General features: G+C 34.5%; 1 long non-coding RNA gene across 1 annotated transcript in view; it reads right to left on the reverse strand.

Moving 5' to 3' along the window:
• Nucleotides 1–18,363, reverse strand: part of LOC132676184 (uncharacterized) — a 109,860-nt gene extending 91,497 nt beyond the window's left edge. Inside the window, exon 1 of the long non-coding RNA XR_013552857.1 lies at nucleotides 18,307–18,363. This is a non-coding gene — a long non-coding RNA (uncharacterized LOC132676184). The remainder of the gene's footprint in view (nucleotides 1–18,306) is intronic.
• Between the last annotated feature and the right edge of the window lie 1,372 nt (nucleotides 18,364–19,735).

The following is a 19,735-nucleotide window of genomic DNA, read 5'->3' on the forward strand; positions in this document are numbered from 1 at the left end:
AATTCTAGCCAGAGTTTTAATATTGAATACAATGTATTTGTAACATATGGATGGAGAGGTTTTAGTGTCAGGCTAGCCTCAAGTTAGCTATTAATCCTGAAAAAAATTGATTAATCTTTTTGGATTTTTAAATCCTTATCAATAGAATGAGATATTTTTGCAATGGAAGAATTAAGTAGTCTTCTGTTACCTATATTTGGTATATCTAGAATAAGTCAATTTTCAAGATGGAGCAGGAAACAACTCCTAGATAAAAAAATCAAAACTATAACAGAACAAAGAAAATACTTGCAAATAAAAATCAGAAAGAACAAAATAAAAATGTTTAGATTCAGATCATTGCTGTGCCACAAAGACTCTCCAAACTTTGAAAAAATAAAACTTACCAGATTTGGCCACATATTTAAAACTCATTGAATATGGTGACTGAGAATCAGATAGGCATACAGAACAATAGATTAGACCAGCAGTTCTCAACTGGGGCCTATTTAAACCTCCAGGGACATTTGGCAATGTCTTGAGACACTTTTAGGGTGTCATCACTGGGAGTTAGAGTGCTAATAGAATCTAGTGGATAGAAGCCAGGGTGCTGCTACACATCTAATAATGCCCAGGACAGTCTTTTCCCACCTAAAACGAATTACACAGCCCCAAATATTAATTGTGCCAAGGATGAGAAATCTTGATAAATATCAAGATAAAATATCCAAATGGGTAAACAGTTTACAAAAAATAGAACTTCTACCAGCCAGTGCAATGCAATAAAACCAAGGGGTCCCAAAAGGTTAAAACAGCTAATATTGTTTTTTAATTTATTTTTAATTTTAAATTATTATTATTATTATTATTATTATTATTATCTGAGAGTGAGTGAGTGAACAAGCAGGAGAGGGGAAGAGGGAAAGGGAGAGAGAGAATATTAAGTAGGCTCCATGCCCAGCACAGGGCTCAATGTCACAATTATGGTATCATAAGCTGAGCCAAAATCAAGAGTCAGATGCTCAACCAACTAAGCCTTCTCTGCCCACCTGCCAAGCTTCCCTATTTTTTAAATTACTTTCCTCTTAGATGGATATAAATTATTTAGGTTACCTGTAGAATTATAATCAAATTGGATTTATCAAACACTTCCACCCCCGTCCTCATCAAGTATTTGTAAGTATGGTTTCATTACATATTTTGTTATGAAAGATCAATGACTAAATGGTGGTGGCACAATAAGATGAGATAATAAATTGAATTGTGTGAGGAAGGATATATGTGGAGAAATAAAGAGGAAAAAGAAACAAATTAAAGACTAACTGAGGTAAGCAATATGAGAGGCATTGACACTTCAAACAGAAAGAGTAGGGTATCTCTGGGTTTGATTTGTGTGTGTTTACTATTATTAAGTTGCTACTACTTATCCAAATATTTACATATATATTTGGACCAAGAGTAAGATATTTTTATTATGACTATGAACACTAAATAGTAATAGCATGAGCCTCAAGTAGAACTAGTCTCAATATTGTAAGTGCTATTCATTATTATTAGCTATTATGTCATTGTGTCAAATTCTTAATTTACTCAACAGTAACATGGTGCAAATAATATTATGTGTTTCATAGGGTTTTTCAGGAATAAATTATATAGTATACAAAAGGTGTTTATTTTAATATTTATCTTATTCTTCATGCTCATTAAATATTAGATATTATAAGTTTAGACAATGGTGTTTATGATAATGACCTATGAGGATGTGGTAGGCATGACACTAAGATGAGCAGAAATGGCCAGTAGGAAGAATGAGTCCAATCTGACCAGGAAAGCATGTTATATGAAATAGAGTGGACTAGGCTAGAGAAATAGATGGTTATGACAAGATCGGTATGATATCAAACTTGCAGCAAGTCCAGGAGTCTTCTAAGAAATATTATTAGTTGCTTACCAAAGGACTAGTACCTAAGAGATTATATAATTACAGACTTCATGAGCAAAAATCTCCAGGTCAGGTCTAAAGAAAAAAAAAATGCAAGTTTCCTTTATCTTCCCATTGCAACCTCTGCAAACCTATGTGTTAAGGGGATCAAAACACAACTGGTTTACCTTGTTGCTGATTAAAGAACCATCAGAGGAGCCAATGCAATGATCTTTAGGGACAAAGGAAACATTAGATCTTACTTGTAGGCTAAGAATACTCACACTCATTTTAGAATTACTAGTGGAAAGGAGATATTGAGACATAGAGTTCTGGAGAAAGAACAGGGACCTCGATCATAAAAGCAAAATAAATTGTTCTATAGTTATTAAAATACTTTTCTATTATGTGATTTAAAAAGGAATTCATGTGTGTGTTGGCAGGAGGTATATGGGAATTCTCTGTACTTTCTGTTCAATTTTGCTATGAACCTAAAACTGCTATAAAAATAAAATCTATTTAAGAAAATGAATTGGTATGATAATATCTATCTGAGAAACCACTTAGGAAGGTGTTTTTTTTTAAATTTTTATAAGTTATTTATTTTTTAAAGATTTTTTAAAAGTAATCTCTATACCCAATGTGGGGCTCAAACCCATAACCCAGAGATCAAGTTGCATGCCCCATTGACTGAGCCAGCTAGGCACCCCAGAAACTGTTTTTTTAATATAGAAGAAAAAATAAACTATCTGTCCCATTCATTACTGAAAGTTATCATTACATTGTATGTCTACTATGTGACATTAATTCTACATACCTTATCCTTAACTTTCACAAAAATCTTGAAATATTGCTAGTATTTCCTTTAACTGATGAAAAACTGGGGATTAAATAGTTTATGTTGACAAAGTTCACATTACTAATATATGTCAGAGCTATAATTAGAACCCAGGTCTCCAAATGCTTTGTTTAATACTTTGCTTTAATACTAGACTGTGTTATCTCAATTGGGTCCAATTAATACATCATTTTCTTCAGAAGATGGCAGCAACAGATACATATAGAAAGGGAAGGCTGTTTTCATCTTTTTTTCAATACCCAAAGAACAGAGACAATAGAAAAAGCTCTCTAAGTTTAATAAAGTTGAAAGCACACTAGTATTTTTAATGGAATTTTATATTCTTTATTTTCTTTCAACCATTTAAAAATGTAAAAGCCTTTCTTAGCTCAAAGGCTGTGCAAAAACAGGTGGTGAGCTTGATTTGGCATAAGCACTATAGTTTTCCCACTCCTGAATTAAAATATTATGCCAGTACTGACAGTTCTTTAATCCCTCTTATAGTTTTTTTCACATAATTTACTGAGTTGAAACTTATATAACATAAAATCAATCACTTTAAAGTGGACAAATCAATGGCAGTTAGTATATACATGATGTCGTGCAACCACCACCTCTATCTAGTTCCAAAACATTTCCATTACAACAAAGGAAAACCCTTTACCCATCAAGTAATTTCTCCCAATTCCCCTTCTACCTAGTCCCTGCCTACCACCAATCTGTGTTCCATCTCTACATATTTTTCTATTCTGGATAGTGCCTATAAGTAGAATCATACAATATGTGACATTTTATGTCTGGTTCTTTCACTTTGCAAATGTTTTCAAGGTTCATCCATATTGCAGAATGTATCTGAATTTCAGTCTTTCTTTATGGCTGAATAATATTCAATTGTATGTATATACACTATATTATTTACCCATTTATCTGTTGATTCATCTGGGCTGTTTCTACCTTTTTGGCTATTGTGAATAGCACTGCTATGAACATGCATTTACATTTATTTATCTGAGTGCCTGTTTTCAATTATTTTGGTATATACCTAAGAGCAGAATTGCAGGGTGAAGTGGAAGTTTTAAATTTAACTTTTGGGAGAACCATTAAACTTTTTCAAAGCAGCTGAATCATTTTCAATTCCAACCAGCAACATACAAAGGCTTTAATTTCTCCATATGCTCATCAACTGCTGTTATTTTCTATTTTTACAATTATTGCATACTAGTGAGTGTGAAGTGATGCCTCATTGCAGTTTTGATTTGCATTTCTCTAATGACTCATGATGTTGAGCACCTTTTAGTGTACTCACTGGTCATTTATATACCTTCTTTTGAAAAATGGCTATTCAAGTCTTTTGCCCATTTTTTAATTAGGTAGTTTGTTTTTTTGTTGTTCTAAGTGTTTTTTATATATTTTGAATACTTGTTCTTTAACAGGTATGTGAATTGATGTTATTTTCTCTTATTCTGCATACTGTCTTTCCACCTGCTTGGTAATGTCATTTGATACACAAAGGTTTTAATTTTGACGAAGTCTCAGGTATCTATTTTGTCTTCTATTGCTCATGCCTTTGGTGTTCTAGCTAAGAATCCATTGTCAAGTGCAAGATCATGAAGATTTACCCCTGTATTTTCTTTAAAGAGTTTTATGGATTTAACTTTTATATTTAGGTCTTTGATTAAGTTTGAATTAATTTTTGTAAATAGTATGAAGGAGGAATTTAACATCATTATTATGTAAGCGAATATCCAATTGTCCCAGAAGCATTGTTGAAGAAACTATTCTTTCCTCATCAAATAGTCTTCTCATCCATGTCAAAAAAAAATTAATCTATTGACCACACATACAGGTTTACACTTGTAATCTAAATTCTATTCCATTGGTCTACATGTCTATATTCACACATTGTTTTGGTTATTGTAAATTTATAGTGAGTTTTGAAATTGGAAAGGGTGACATGTTTGTTATTCTTTGCCAAGTTTTGTTTGGCTATTAAGGGTCCCTAGAAATACAAAAGAATTTGAAGAGTTTTTCAATTTCTACAGGAAAAGGCTATTGTAATTTTGATGGAAACTGTATTGAACCTGTAGATCACTTTGGGTAGTACTGACATCTTAACAATATTAAGTCATGCAATTCATGAACAGAGAATGGATTTTTATTATTTAAGTCTTTCATTTCTTTCAATAATATTTTTTGGTTTTCATTTAATACGTCTTTCACCTACTTAGTAAATGTTTTCTAAATATTTTATTATTTGGATGTACTATAAATTGTTTTCTTAATTTCCTTTTGGACTAGTCATTGCTGATGTAGAAAAACAATTGATTTTTGTGTGTTGATCTTGTACCCTGCAATTTTTCTGTATTTGTTTATTAGCTCTATTTGCTTTCTTTCTTGGGATTTTCTACATATAGAATCATGTCATCTGTGGATACAGGTAGTTTTATTGATTCCTTTCAACTATAGATGCCTTATATTTCCTTTTGCTATCTAATCATTCTAGATAGAACTTCCAGTATAATACTGAATTGCAATGGTGCAAAGTGGGCATCTTTCTCTTGTTTACAATATTAGGGAAGAGCTGCTCTTGCTCCTACACAGTTCTGTACCCTCTTTACGCTGTCATAAATTATATCTGGCTCAACAACATAGATTTATCATTATTTTTATGCATTTATTTCTTAACTCATGTAGGAAATATAAAGTGGATTTAACAGCCAAAAACATTGTCAGTAATACTGGGTTTTATGTATGCCAATGTAGTTACCTTTACTAGAGATTTTTCTATTTTTATTCTGCTTCCAGGGACCCTCTAGTGTCCTTTGATATGAACCCAAAGTACTCCCTTTAGCATTTCATATAGGGCTGCACTGCTCTGGTAATGAACTCTGCCAGATTTTGTTTATATGAAATATCTTAATTTATCCTTGATTACAAAAAATATCCTTGATTTTTGACAGACAATTTTTCCAGACATAGAATTCTTGGTTGACAGTTATTTTTCCTTTCAGCACTTTAAATAATCATCCCATCGCCTTTTGTTCCCCATGGTTTCTAATAAGAAATCAGCTGTTAACCTTACTGAGGATCCCTTGTACATAATGAATTTTCACTTGCTTTCAAAATTATTTTCCTTACCTTTCTACAGTTTGATTATGATGTGTCTTGGTATGAATCTTTGAATTTATCCTATTCAGAGTTTATTGAGTCTTGGATGTGTATATTCATGTACTACATCAAATTTGGAAAGTTTTCAGCCATTATTTCTTCAAATAAACTTTCTGTCACTTTCTCTCTTCTCCTTTTGGGACTCCACAATGCTTTTGTTGATTGGTCTAATAGTATTTAACATTTCCTTAGGCTTTGTTCATTTGTTTCATTCTTTTTTTTTTTTTTTTCTCCTCAGAACTCAATAATTTCAATTGTCCTATTTTTAAAATGACTGATTCTGTCTTATTTCTGTTCGAATCTACTATTGAATACCTCTAGTGAATTTTTCTTTTCAGATAATTATATCTTCATCTTTAGAATTCCTGTTTAGTTCTTTTATAGTTTTTCTTTATGATATTCTCATATTTTCTTTATGATTTCACATCACTTTTTCCTAGTTACCTTTTATTCTTTATAGATGGTATCCTTTAGATTTCTGAGTATATTTAAGGCAAATGATGTAAAGTCTTTGTCCAACAATTCTGATATTGGGCTTCCTTGGGTATGGTTTCTGTTAATTTGCTTTTTTTTTCCTGTGAATGGGTCACAATTCCCTGTTTGTTTGCAGGCTATATGATTCTTTATTGTTGAAAACTGGGTATTTAAATATCATAATATGGATGTTTCAGCCATATCTTTTGCACCAGGAGGCTGTGGATTTTTTTTTTTCAATTTTAATTTTTTTTTTAACATTTATTTATCTTTTGAGACAGAGAGAGCAGGAGCAGGGGAGGGGCAGAGAGAGAGGGAGTCACAGATTCTGAAGCAGGTTCCAGGCTCTGAGCTGTCAGCACAGACCCGACACAGGGCTCGAACCCATGGACTATGAGATCACAACCCGAGCCGAAGTTGTACGCTTAACTGACTGAGCCACCCAGGCACCCCTGTGGATTTTTCATTCACTTTAAACTTTTTTTCAAGCAATTTCTGCCACTTTTATACCTGACTAAATTCCATATTAGGCGGAAGAAAGATAACTGCCTTACATAAGTCCTTCAGGTATCCCTGCCAGTAGGTTAGAACGGGCAAACACAATAATTTGTAAATAAGTTTTACGTGGTGAGCATTGGGTTTATATGTAAATGATGAATCACTAAATTCTACACCTGAAACCAATGTAACCATATATGTAAACTAACCAGAATGTAATACAAACTTGAAAAAAAGTCTTTTCTGCTTTTTCTAGAACCAGGGACCAGGGTCCCACACTGGGAATGTGGACCACTGCTGAGCCATGCAGGGGGTGGAGTAAAGGCAATTCAAAACACCACAAACTTTCCTGGCATTTTCTAAGTTGTTTTTTATCCAGTATTAGCCTGGGTGATATAAACCTTTGCTTTCCAGAGTTCTAAAAAAACTTGATTTTGACCTTTTCTGCATAGTTTTCTATGTTTCTGTGGAAGATGGTAGTTTGAAGGAGCTTCTTACTCTGCCATGTTGCTGGCATCACTCTTCTAGATTTGGTGTTCTAAAAATAAATTCTCATATACTGCAATCAGGGTAAGATTATATCATTTCTTTTTTTATTGTTTTTCAAATTCTCTTAAGAGAGCTGGGAACATTGTGGGTAACACTATATACTTATTAATTTCTTTATCATATTTGCCAATACAGATGAGCATGAACATAATTATGTTTACATCAACAATAATTAAATAGTATTAAACATAACATGACTTTCGGTATAATTCTCTTTATGAAAAAACTTTTTGGCTTTAAATTTTGAATAAACTCCTCATTGTAGTACTCAGCATGGTTTTTCTATGTTCTTCAATTATAGTGCAAAGAACATACCAGAAAATAATTTTATTTAATTAATAATTTTCCCAAGCATGATCATCTCTGACCTCCATCTGTTTTTATAAGTATTACTAAGAAGTCTTTATTACCTATTTCTCCTAAGAATAAGAGCTGCTTTAGAGGAGCCTGGGTGGCTCAGTTGGTTGAGCATCCAACTTCGGCTCAGGTCATGATCTTGCACTTTGTGGTTCAAACCCCTGGTTGGGCTCTGTGCTGACAGCTCAGAGCCCGGAGCCTGCTTCCAATTCTGTCTCTCTCTCTCTTTCTCTGCTCCTCCCCCACTTGTACTCTGGCTCAAAAACGAATAAACATTAAAAAAAAAAAGCTGCTTTAAATGAAGCAAACAAAAAGATACACTGAAAAAACATATGATGTTTAGGTGTTAATCTAGATATGATTTAATCTGTCTGAATGTTTATAAACGGCATAGTCTTTCCCACCACATCTACATGCCCCTATAGCAAAGTTCTAATCAGTCGTTTGAATGATCTGCCACAACTCCACATCAATTCTTCTGAAAAGCACTAGTAGGAAAGTGGCATATTAGAGCTTAGAGAATAGCAATGCCAATGGTGATGTTAAGTCAGCACATCTTGGGACAAGTGGTTGGGAGAAAGACTAATAAACTTCTTTTTCACACAGGTAAATATATCAGCATGAACAAAGAAGAGCAAAATCATTTTTTTTCTCTAAGCAATTATAAGACTAAATTTTTGTGAGATTTTAAGTTTACTAAGTTAGAGTATTCAATATTGAGTTTAGTAGATAGAACTGTAGCTTCAAAATGTTATTTTTAGTCTTGGTTCAAAATTAGAATAAAGCTCCAAGAGCACATTTGTATGCAGATGAATGTCCCATAGAAGTGTATCACATTTATAAATATCATTATCCTTATATTTTGATATTACACTTTTGAATTTGTCTTTTCAAGAAATTTTCTGAGAAATTTTACAATATTAAAAAGCCACTTATTGCTATGGGGATATTACCACTTTCTTCTGCCTTGTGTCTCTCAAAAGTGTTTTTGACTTTCCTAATCATTTAAACAAGAAATTATATTTTTAAGGATTTCTGTATATATTTATATATGTACATTGGAGCTTTAGTCTATATTTAATGGTTTTAATAAAAAGAATTTAATTTTTATAAAGTTTGATTGAGAAGACAGTAAAGCCATTATTTCAGTTCTCATTCCCAGGAGTGTTATTTTCTCTATTTAAGACCTTACAAAATAGTTATAGACTATACATACTTCCCAATTCTATGTGTCTGTGAATACACAGTGACCCATGTTAAGCAGGAGGTAAGTGATGGAATATCTGTCAAAGGCAGCTGTTATGCTTCATGATGGAAAATATCATGTTCTGTAATATTGGAGGAAACTTTTTAACAGACTGATACTTAACTATTTTGAGAGGGCCAGAGTGGTCCAAATGCCTGGATGTTCATTCTTATATAGGTGAGGCTCTCAAGGGCTGGGTCAGGCACATGTTATTTAATCATAATTGGTATTTAGACATCCAGTGTAGAAAGTAAACTGTCCTTAGGAGCTGGAGCTTCAAAGAGTAATTCAAGGATAATAGAATTTCATAAACCCTTGTTGCTACAGCTGTTTTTCTGTGTTTTGAAAAAAAACTACTCTTACGGGGGCACCTGGGTGGCTCAGTCGGTTAAGCATCTAGATGATTCTTGATTTCAGCTCAGGTCATGATCTCATGGTTTGGTTCATGAGATCAAGCCCCACATCTCTTGGGATACTCTCTCTCCTTCTCTCCATGCCCTTCCCCTGCATGCTCTCTTGTTCTCTCTAAAAATAAATTTTTTTTTTAATTAAAAAAATAACTCTATCTGATTGTACAAAGGTTTTGAGTTACCCTGAAATATGAATTCTATTTACAGTTAATATAAACATATAAGTACTTATACATAAAAAAACTTACGATATCTATGTATATATGCAGCTTAATTTATATAAAATACAAAAAATACCTCAAAGAAGTACAACCCCAAATCTGGATAAATTTAGTAAATTGCTGTGGGAAAGAGCTAGAAAAAAAATGATAGTATATATATACACACAGGGGTGCATGTGCCCCTATGAATCTACACTTTTGTATCCTTTGGATAAATACCTAGTAATGCAATTACGATGAACCACTGGATTCTATTCCTGAAGCCAAGACTACACTGAATGTTAACTAACTTGAATTTAAATTAAAGTAAAAAATAGAAAAAAATGATAGTACATAAGGCTTCCTTTTTCTAGGATGACAAGTTTACCTCAAATAGTATTTTTAAAAAGTAGAACTTAGAAAAAAGAAAACTAGTAGAGCAAAAGTATGAGGAGGAAGACAGAGCATATTGCAGAAAAACAGCTATAGCACCAAGACAAAATTAAAAAAAAAAAAAAAAAAATTTTCAAATTCAGGGCGCCTGGGTGGCTCTGTTGGTTAAATGTACAACTTTGGCTCAGTTCATGATCTCACAATTCTTGGGTTCAAGCCTTGTGTCGGGCTCTATGTTGACAACTTGGAGCCTGGAGCCTGGTTCGGATTCTGTCTTTCTCTCTCTCTCTTCCTCTCTCCCGCTCACACTCTGTCTCTCTCTCTTTCAAGAATAAATAAGTATTTTAAAAAATTAAAAAAAAATTCAAGTTCACAAAATGGATGAAAGACCTAAACAGAAGACAGGAAGCTATCAAAACCCTAGAGGAGAAAGCAGGCAAAAACCTCTTTGACCTCGCCTGCAGCAACTTCTTACTCAACATGTCTCCAGAGGCAAAGAAAACAAAAGCAAAAATGAACCATTGGGATCTCATCAGAATAAAAAGCTTCTGCACAGTGAAGGAAACAATCAGTAAAACTAAAAGTCAAACAACGGAATGGGAGAAGATATTTGCAAACGACATATCAGATAAAGGGCTAGTATCCAAAATCTATAAAGAATTTATCAATCTCAACACCCAAAATACAAATAATCCAGTGCAGAAATGGGCAAAAGACATGAACAGACATTTTTCTAAAGAAGACATCCAGATGGCCAACTGACAGAAGAAAAAATGCTCAACATCACTCATCATCAGGGAAATACAAATCAAAACCACAATGAGATACCACCTCATACCTGTTAGAATGGCTAACATTAACAACACAGACAACAACAGATGTTGGTGAGGATGCGGAGAAAGAGGACCTCTTTTGCACTGCTGGTAGGAATGCAAACTTGTGCAGCCACTATGGAAAACGGTACGGAGGTTCCTCAAGAAATCAAAAACAGAACTATCCTATGACCCAGCAACTGCACAGTATTTATGCAAGGGGCATTTATAGGTATTTACACAGCTGTGCTGTTTCGAAGGGGTACATGCACCCAATGTTTATAGCAGTACTATTGACAATAGCCCAAGTATGGAAAGAGCCCAAATGTCCATCAATGGATGAATGAATAAAGAAGATGTGGCATATATATACATATATATATACACACACACACACACACACACACACAGACATATATATATACACAGACATATATGTGTGTGTGTGTATGTGTATATATATCACATACACACACACATACACACACACACACACACACACACACACACATACACTGGAGTATTACTTGGCAATCAAAAAGAATGAAATCTTGCCATTTGCAACCACATGGATGGAACTAGAGGGTATTATGCTAAGCAAAATGAGTCAGCCAGAGAAAGACAAATATATGACTTCACTCATATGAGTACTTTAAGATATAAAACAGATGAACATAAGGGAAGGGAAGCAAAAATAATACAAAAATAGGGAGATGGAGAAAACATATATTTATTTATATTATTATATATATTAATAATATAACAATTATATTAGTATACATTATATATACTTATATTATAGTTATATATTACATTATTGTATTATTTATATTGTACTATATTATTTGTTGAAAATATATTATACTGTTCTCTCTTAAATATAGAGAACAAACAGAGGGTTACTGGAGGGGTTGTGGGGGGGATGGGCTAAATGGGTAAGGTGCATTAAGGAATCTACTCCTGAAATCATTGTTGCACTATATGCTGATTAACTTGGATGTAAATTAAAAAAATAAATAAATTATAAAAAAATTTCAAGTTCAAAATCTATGGAAAAACACTCTTCCCTCCCCCAGTTCTCTGCATTTTCCTTTTTCCACTAACTGCTCCTCTAATTGCTGGGTATTAAAAAAAAAATATTGACTTTTGAATTTACTTTTAAATTCCAACACAGTTTATGATTAAAACAGAAGCAAAACACAAACAAGCCCTTTGTTTGCAGTGGATTATAATTTGTGTAGGCAGCCCGTTGCTATTTTTTTTTTTTTCAACGTTTTTTATTTATTTTTGGGACAGAGAGAGACAAAGCATGAACGGGGGAGGGTCAGAGAGAGAGGGAGACACAGAATCAGAAGCAGGCTCCAGGCTCCGAGCCATCAGCCCAGAGCCCGACGCGGGGCTCGAACTCACGGACCGCGAGATCGTGACCTGGCTGAAGTCGGACGCTTAATCGACTGCGCCACCCAGGCGCCCAGCCCGTTGCTATTTTAAGCAGCAGAGATGGACTATAGAGTTAAATTGTTCCCTAAAAAAAGTCCAACAATATAAATCTTTGTTTATAGTTTCATGATTGGTAGTTTATGAGTGTCAAGTGGATTCATATCAATTTAATCTTACTCTCCCATCTCTCTTGCCAATCATAGACTAATATATTGCAGGTTAATTATATTCCTCATGGAGCATATAGTAAGCTTTAGATGTGATGATAATACTTCATGTCCATTGCAAGACCCAAAAGCTATAAATTTATAGAAAAGAATACAGGCTGTAGAAACAATGAGATCTATTCCTGGCTTCTTAAGTAACTAACTCTGATTGATGCTTTTGTATAATTGATTTAACCCCTTAACCCCAACATATTTCTTTTGTAGTCTCTGTCCTTTCTGAAGATTTCATGGGTCCACAGTGTACTGAGTAACATGAGGGCAATATGGTGATATTTTCATAAACTGCTACAGAATACTGACATTTATCTTTCTAATATTTGTTTTGAGTCAGGCTCTGTCTTACAAAACATTAATGATGATAATAGTTGGTAGGATATTTTTTGCTATTAATGTGCTTTCTTGATACAATTTTTTTTTAAATTTGAGAGAGAGAGAGAGAGAGAGAGAGAGAGAGAGAGAGAGAATGAATCTCAGCATGGGGCCCAATCCTACAACTCTGGGATCACGATTCAAGCTGAAATCAAGAGTTGGATGCTCAGTGAAGCCACTGAAGTGCCCCTCTTGATACAATTTTAAAAATATGTGAATATTATGTTAGTTTCTCTCTTTTTACATTCATAAATGTAAACATTTATTCACCTTTATATATACATAAGCATTTCACTTAAACACATGTACCCATCTATATGTGTATGTATATATTTTGTTATATATTTTTGTTTTAGATATATGTATTTATTTTGTTATCATCAAATTCTTGCCACAAATATCTTAGGAAGTCTTTCCACCTTCATTTTGTAAATAAGGAAACTTCTGGTTGGTTTATTAACTTATTTTGGATTTCATTACTTCTACTTTAAATGTTCTTTACATCATAGTACATCTGCCCCTGACTTAAGGCAAATAACTTTAGTGTTACCATAATGATTATTATTTTTTTAAGCAATGAGACTTTGAAAACTATACAGAAATATTTACTAGATTAACAGATTTTATTCTCAATCACCAATTACCCATTTTCATGGATAATAACACGATGGTTCTAGAAATAATTTGATGATTGATCCCTTCCAAGTGTATCAATTCCCCTTGTAACAACATGAATTTTAAAAGGTCACCACCATTCTCGTGAAATAACAGAAGTGCCAGGTAAAGCATATAAATACAGTGGATCATAACAAAAAGGTTTCAGTCTCAAGTTCCCAAGATTTTTCCATTGTTTAGTTTAATTCTGATCATACATCTGCATCCCTTTAAAGGTTTAGTTGGTAGAATCGATTCTGTAAACCAACAGGAGAATGATCAAGTCAATTGCATCCAGAGATGCCTGCCCCTCATTTCTTCTCTGTATTCAAAATCAGGCAATGAATAATCACAATATAAATTGGAGGGTCAGATTTTGCAAAACTGCAACCCTAGTATGGTGTCAATATACCCAACAATCTTTGCAGTTACTTCAGGAACACCATGAAATGTAAATACTTGAAGAAACCCAAATGACCAGAAAATATCTATTTCATATATTCCATTGTTTATTGGAATATTCCATCATTCCAAGGAAGAGAACTGAAAATACAGTTCATAGAAAATTCAGCTATATCTTTGAAGGTTAAGCAGTGACTAAAGGCGATATAATTATTTTGAAGAATATTGTTCTTGATATTTGATATGCTTCTCTTCTCATACATTTCAAAACACAGCTATTTACAATGCTTCTAATCTTATAGGTGCAGTAAAGTGTGACCTTGAAATATTGTCAGTTTCAACAAATGTATAAACAAATAAGTTAATGTTTATTGGTATTGAGAGCATCAGTAGCTCACTGTGGGTGTGCTTATATTTCCACAAATTATAAAAGGTGTCAAAAAGGTCATATATATAATAAAAACATTTCATACACATTACCCAGCTCATATTATTGTTGAACATCTCTATTTCCTGTTACTTTGCTACTTTTTTTTTTATAACTGTTTTGCATGGCAGTCTTGAGGATAAAATAAATTATTTCTAATCAGGACTTCCAGACCCCCGAGAAGTAAAGTAACTGAAAAGTAATAACAAGAGTTAGAAAAAAATGGCATTGTTGGACTTTGATTTCGTTAGTATGTTAATAATGAACATAAATTATTTGTTACTCTTCCTTATGAGAGGTACAGTTTAATTCTGAACTGCCCTTTATTACTTCCTTGGCCAATATAGTCAGACAATGTGATAATGTAACAATGTGATATTCTGAGACTCCTAAAGCTAGGTTATAAAAAGCCTTGGTTCTGAGTCTCTTGAGCATTTGTTCTGGAGAAAGCTAACAACCATGTAAGAAGTCTGAAAACTTTATGTTTGAGAAGCCAAGGCATGTGAAAAGGGACCTTGGATAATGTGATGTCAGAAGAAGAGAAAAAGATGGGAAGGGAGCAGATCTTTAAAGTGCCAGATGAGTGAGTGAAGAAGTCATCTTTGAAGTGGAAATTCTAGCCCTATTCACTCCCGCTGGTCACATAGATCAGTGATCAAAATACCAGGTGAGGCCTTCCAAAATTTTGAATCCAAAAATTTGCTAGCAAAATTAAGTGATTATTTCAAGCCACCAGTAGTTTGTTTTGCAGCAATAGGTAACCAGAACAGGCTTCATAATCAAAACCTTATTTGGGTTTCATCCTGGCCTTGCAAACTTGCCAACACTATGGGAGTCATATAAAGTTATATAAAAGGGTGTTTAATGTTCATGTTGTTCAATACTTTATAGATAAGAATGAGATCAAGATAAGTGAAGTGACTTAAAGATGTCCACACATTTGGTGACTAAAACAGCTGGAGCTAAAACCACAGATTCCTGGGTCTGGCAGACCTACTTCCATTCACTTTATAGAATATCAGATTATTCCTCAAAAAAAAAAAAAGTTCCAGAGTTTTAATGTCTTTTCCCTTCTGAGGACTTCCTGAGAAAACATGTGCAGATTTGAAAAATTACTTTTTTTTTTAAATGATGGGAACTGAATTGGTAAAGTTATATCAACCAGTTTTACTAGTACTTCATTTTAGAGTCAGTGTATTTATATTGAAATATTTAGTTATTTTGAAGCAAATCATATGTGCAGGATAATTTTGATAATTAGTGATTAATAATGTGATAAGTAATATTTAAGATGTGACTGTAGAACAAAGAAGGAATTAGTAAATTATCTGTATGGAGGCACCTATGACTTTTTGGAGTAAGGAATATAACTAGGTTTAGTGAAACATCACCAGAAGATAGATGGGAGTGGGCTTGGGGCATCCCTGGCTAACAGAATGGCATATATGAAAGGCAGTCACAAGTCACTAGCTTGGTGTATTCAGAAAATTATAAGACATTTAATATTACTATCTCATATAGTTTAAATAAGGAGAATGGCAAGGTGGGAAGAGGATGGATAATAGATGAGTAGCCTGAAAAGTTTTTAAGCAAAGGACATACAGAGTTGGGCTACACTGAGAGACCACCTTTGTGATTAGGTGGAGGAACAGGTAGGAAAAAGGCAAGAGTGGAGAACGGTACTCGACTAGGTAGGTATCAACAGACCGCATTCAAGAGATAATAAAGACCTGAAATGAGGTATGATGATGGGCTACAGAAAGAGAAAACATTTGAAAAATAAGAGGTAGAAATTACAAAGTGACGGTGACCAACCAGGATCAGGAAAAGGAATAAGTTTAGGATGATGCCCAGACTTCTGGTTTAGAAGCTTTGCTGGATGACTGGTTCCCTGAATACTCCTAGAGAATGTAGGAAGGAAGGAAGGAAAGAAGGAAAGAAGTGAGGAAGGAAAGAAGGAATGAAGGAAGCAAGGAAAGAAGGAATGAATGAATAAATATTTAGAAGTAGTCAGTTTCAGATCTTATTTTTATTTATCTATGGAATAATCATATGGCTATGTTAACTATCACTCCACTCTGAAACCTTTTCTCAGTTCTCATCCTCTAAATGGAGCCAAATGCTTCCTCCCTTATACCATCTCTATTTCTCTGCAAACTTCTATTTGTATCCATTAACAATTTTCATGATACATTTTAATTATATTTACATATCAATATTTCCTTGCATATTACCAGTTATTAGATATTACAGATTATGTCTCATAGTAGGTAGTTTTATAAATCTCTCAGCCTTGGGCTAAAGTAATGCTACACAAGAATAGCAAAGTAAATTTTTTCTGGTTTCTCGCCCTACCACTTACGTGGCTCCAACTAGAGGCCTCTAGCTATAAAAATGGGTTTCCGAAACATCTCATAAAAGGCAACCTTTTTCCATTTCCATATGGCCCAGTATGCTCCCAGCATATTTCCATATGCTCCAGGATTTTGCCAGTCATTCTATTTTCTGCCAAGTATCCCATTCATCTTTACAGCTGCTACCTAGCTACATTTTCTGGGTTACTGGGAAAGATCCACAAGACTAATTCACCTGATTCTCCCTCCACATATATCTCTTGCATTCTCTCTTGCTATCTCAGAGTGAAGGCTTCTCCTGGGAAGAGAGAGCATTATTAGGCTACAGCATATCACACTTTTGGAATATCCTGGTATAGGAGTTTGATCCTATCTGTTCACCACAGTATAAATAAAGTCCTAACACAGACAAGCTGTAGAATGTGTAAAAGTTGTATCATACATTTTTACCTCTCAAGTTCAAGTTATGGGCAATTTTTATATATCTTTTCTCAAGAGAAAGTTGTTTCAATTGTTACCTAATTAAGTCTATACCTTTAACAGCTACTTCCTATTTCCTGCGCCTATGTAGACATGAGCAAAACTAGCAGAAGCTGCTCATTTCAGAGTAGCAAGGCTCTAAGGAGGCTTTGCTCTCACGTGATATCTACACGTCACGTGATACCTACAAGGTCCATTACTTAACATATGCATTAAACTCTTTTCATTCTTATTATGCACCTAGTTTATAACCCACTTGGATATTCTCTCTCTCTCTTCATTCCATTTACATTTATGACTTGGGCTACCAACAATTAATTCCTATCTGATTACAAGATGACGCCTCTCATACAAATACCCACAGTTTCACATTTGATGACAACTCATGGACCAGTCCCATTACAACAATTATTTTCAATTTACTTCAAAAAATATCATTGTACCAACCATTCCCAATCACTGGTCATTCCTCCCTTATCTCCTCTCCACACTCTGATTTTCCATCTTCAGAAGGTTGCAGGCATATTTTCTGACTTTCTTAATCCATCAATTCCAAAAGAAAATATGGAGGTGTATTTTAAGAGTTTCTTATTATTCATTGTTGTACCCTTAGTTCTAATGCATGTTTAACATTAACTAAATGCTTAACAAATCCTAAGTAAATGGTTCATCATCAGGTCAGTCTAACTAGTGGGTCAGCCTGGACTAGATTCTAAAACTGGGCCATTTTGGGGGCGCCTGGGTGGCTCAGTCGGTTGAGTGGCCGACTTCGGCTCAGGTCACGATCTCGCGGTCCGTGAGTTCGAGCCCCATGTCGGGCTCTGTGCTGACAGCTCGGAGCCTGGAGCCTGTTTCGGATTCTGTGTCTCCCTCTCTCTGACCCTCCCCCGTTCATGCTCTGTCTCTCTCTGTCTCAAAAATAAATAAACATTAAAAAAAAAAATTAAAAAAAAAATAAAACTGGGCCATTTTCCTTGCCATGTGCCTCAAGGGCTCCACTTTTTACCTTTGTCTTAGATGCTTTCTCTACTTTTCCTGTATCTCTGGATACATATCATTTTCCAGTACTAAACCTTCTTCCACGTAGCAGATATGTTGCTGAATTTACCTGTCTTGACTGGATTTCTTCTTGTCTGCCCCAATCTGAATGTCTGCTTATATTCCTCCAACTATAAACAATCAGAAGTCATAATTCATCATACTGGAAGAACCCTCCTATTGTCAGGTACTTGAATGCTTTCTATTTGGCTATCCCACCACAGGAAAGTTGCCACTGTTTTGAACTTCTGTTATTTCCTCCCCATACCATGTCCTGCCTCAATTTATACCAAATCTTCTAACAACACAGACTCCTACCCTTTGATTTTGAAAATCAGATTTTCGGATAAAAGTTTTACGATCAAACAACAATAATCTTAGAAGAAAGTTATGGACATATTTTGGGAGATAGTAATTTCCTTTGGATACAATGTGTCAGTGTTCAATCTTTTAACTTTTCCATCTCTCAGCTTCCATAAGGGTAGTTAGTTCACGGACACACAGAAACATCATACATACACATTTTACTTCAAAGCAGAAACAAGGAATCAGTCTGATTGATTCAATGGGTCCTGACTTTGAAAAACACTGTCAATTTTCAGGGTCAAAGGATGGTCTGACTTCCTTGGGCAGTGCTGACCCACAGACGACAGATATTAACTTCTATGACCTCTGAAATTTGAACAAAACACAAATTTATCATTGGTAAACCTTATGAAATGTTTCTCAGCAAACAATGGAGGATACACACAACAGGCTGATTTAGAGGCTCCAATCTATTCCATTCTATTTTCACTTTGTTTATTGCAGTGCTCCAAATTTAGATATGATTTTCCACAAACTAAACTTAATTATTTGGTTATTGCATATGGACTAATTTTTTAATGAATTGTGAATCTGGGTAAATCATGCAACAATAAAGCCTTTGTTTCCTTGTAAAATTAGGGAGTGATACTGCCTAAAGTGCGGTGGCGGGGGGGGGGGGGGGAGTGGGAGGGAGTGAAGAAACTCCAGAGGCTATGTTTGAGAAGGTTGGGCAAGGAACCAGGGATTTCTGGAGGAAGTGCCCCAGTTTACATCATGTACTTAATAAACAACTTGGGTCACTTAAGCTAACGTTTTCTACTATACTGGTTTGTTTTTTTCTTATTTTTTGTTTTCTTATTTTGTTATTTTATTTTTTTTTATTTTGTTTATAACTTCCAAAACGATAGAGGAGGATAAGATTGAGATGTAGTAGGCACCCAGAGGATTGCCTCATGTAAATCATTTCCTGTTTGCTTTTTATGTACGCCACAAAACCCAGATGGAATCATGTTGCTGCCAGAAAGGCAAGGGAGGTGGACGAGCAGCATGAGCTCTCTTGGCTCCCAAGGCTGGTGAGAGCAGCTGCACAGTAAGTGAACACCGAGCCACATCCCCCTGCCTGGAGCCCCACAAAAGAGCAAACCATCCCCTGAAACCCAGAGCCTGTTGAGTTGAGAAAAGTGCCAGGAAAG

This window comes from Panthera onca, chromosome A2 (assembly GCF_046562875.1).
Source record: "Panthera onca isolate mPanOnc1 chromosome A2, mPanOnc1 haplotype 2, whole genome shotgun sequence".
NCBI classification, from domain to species: Eukaryota; Metazoa; Chordata; class Mammalia; order Carnivora; family Felidae; genus Panthera; species Panthera onca.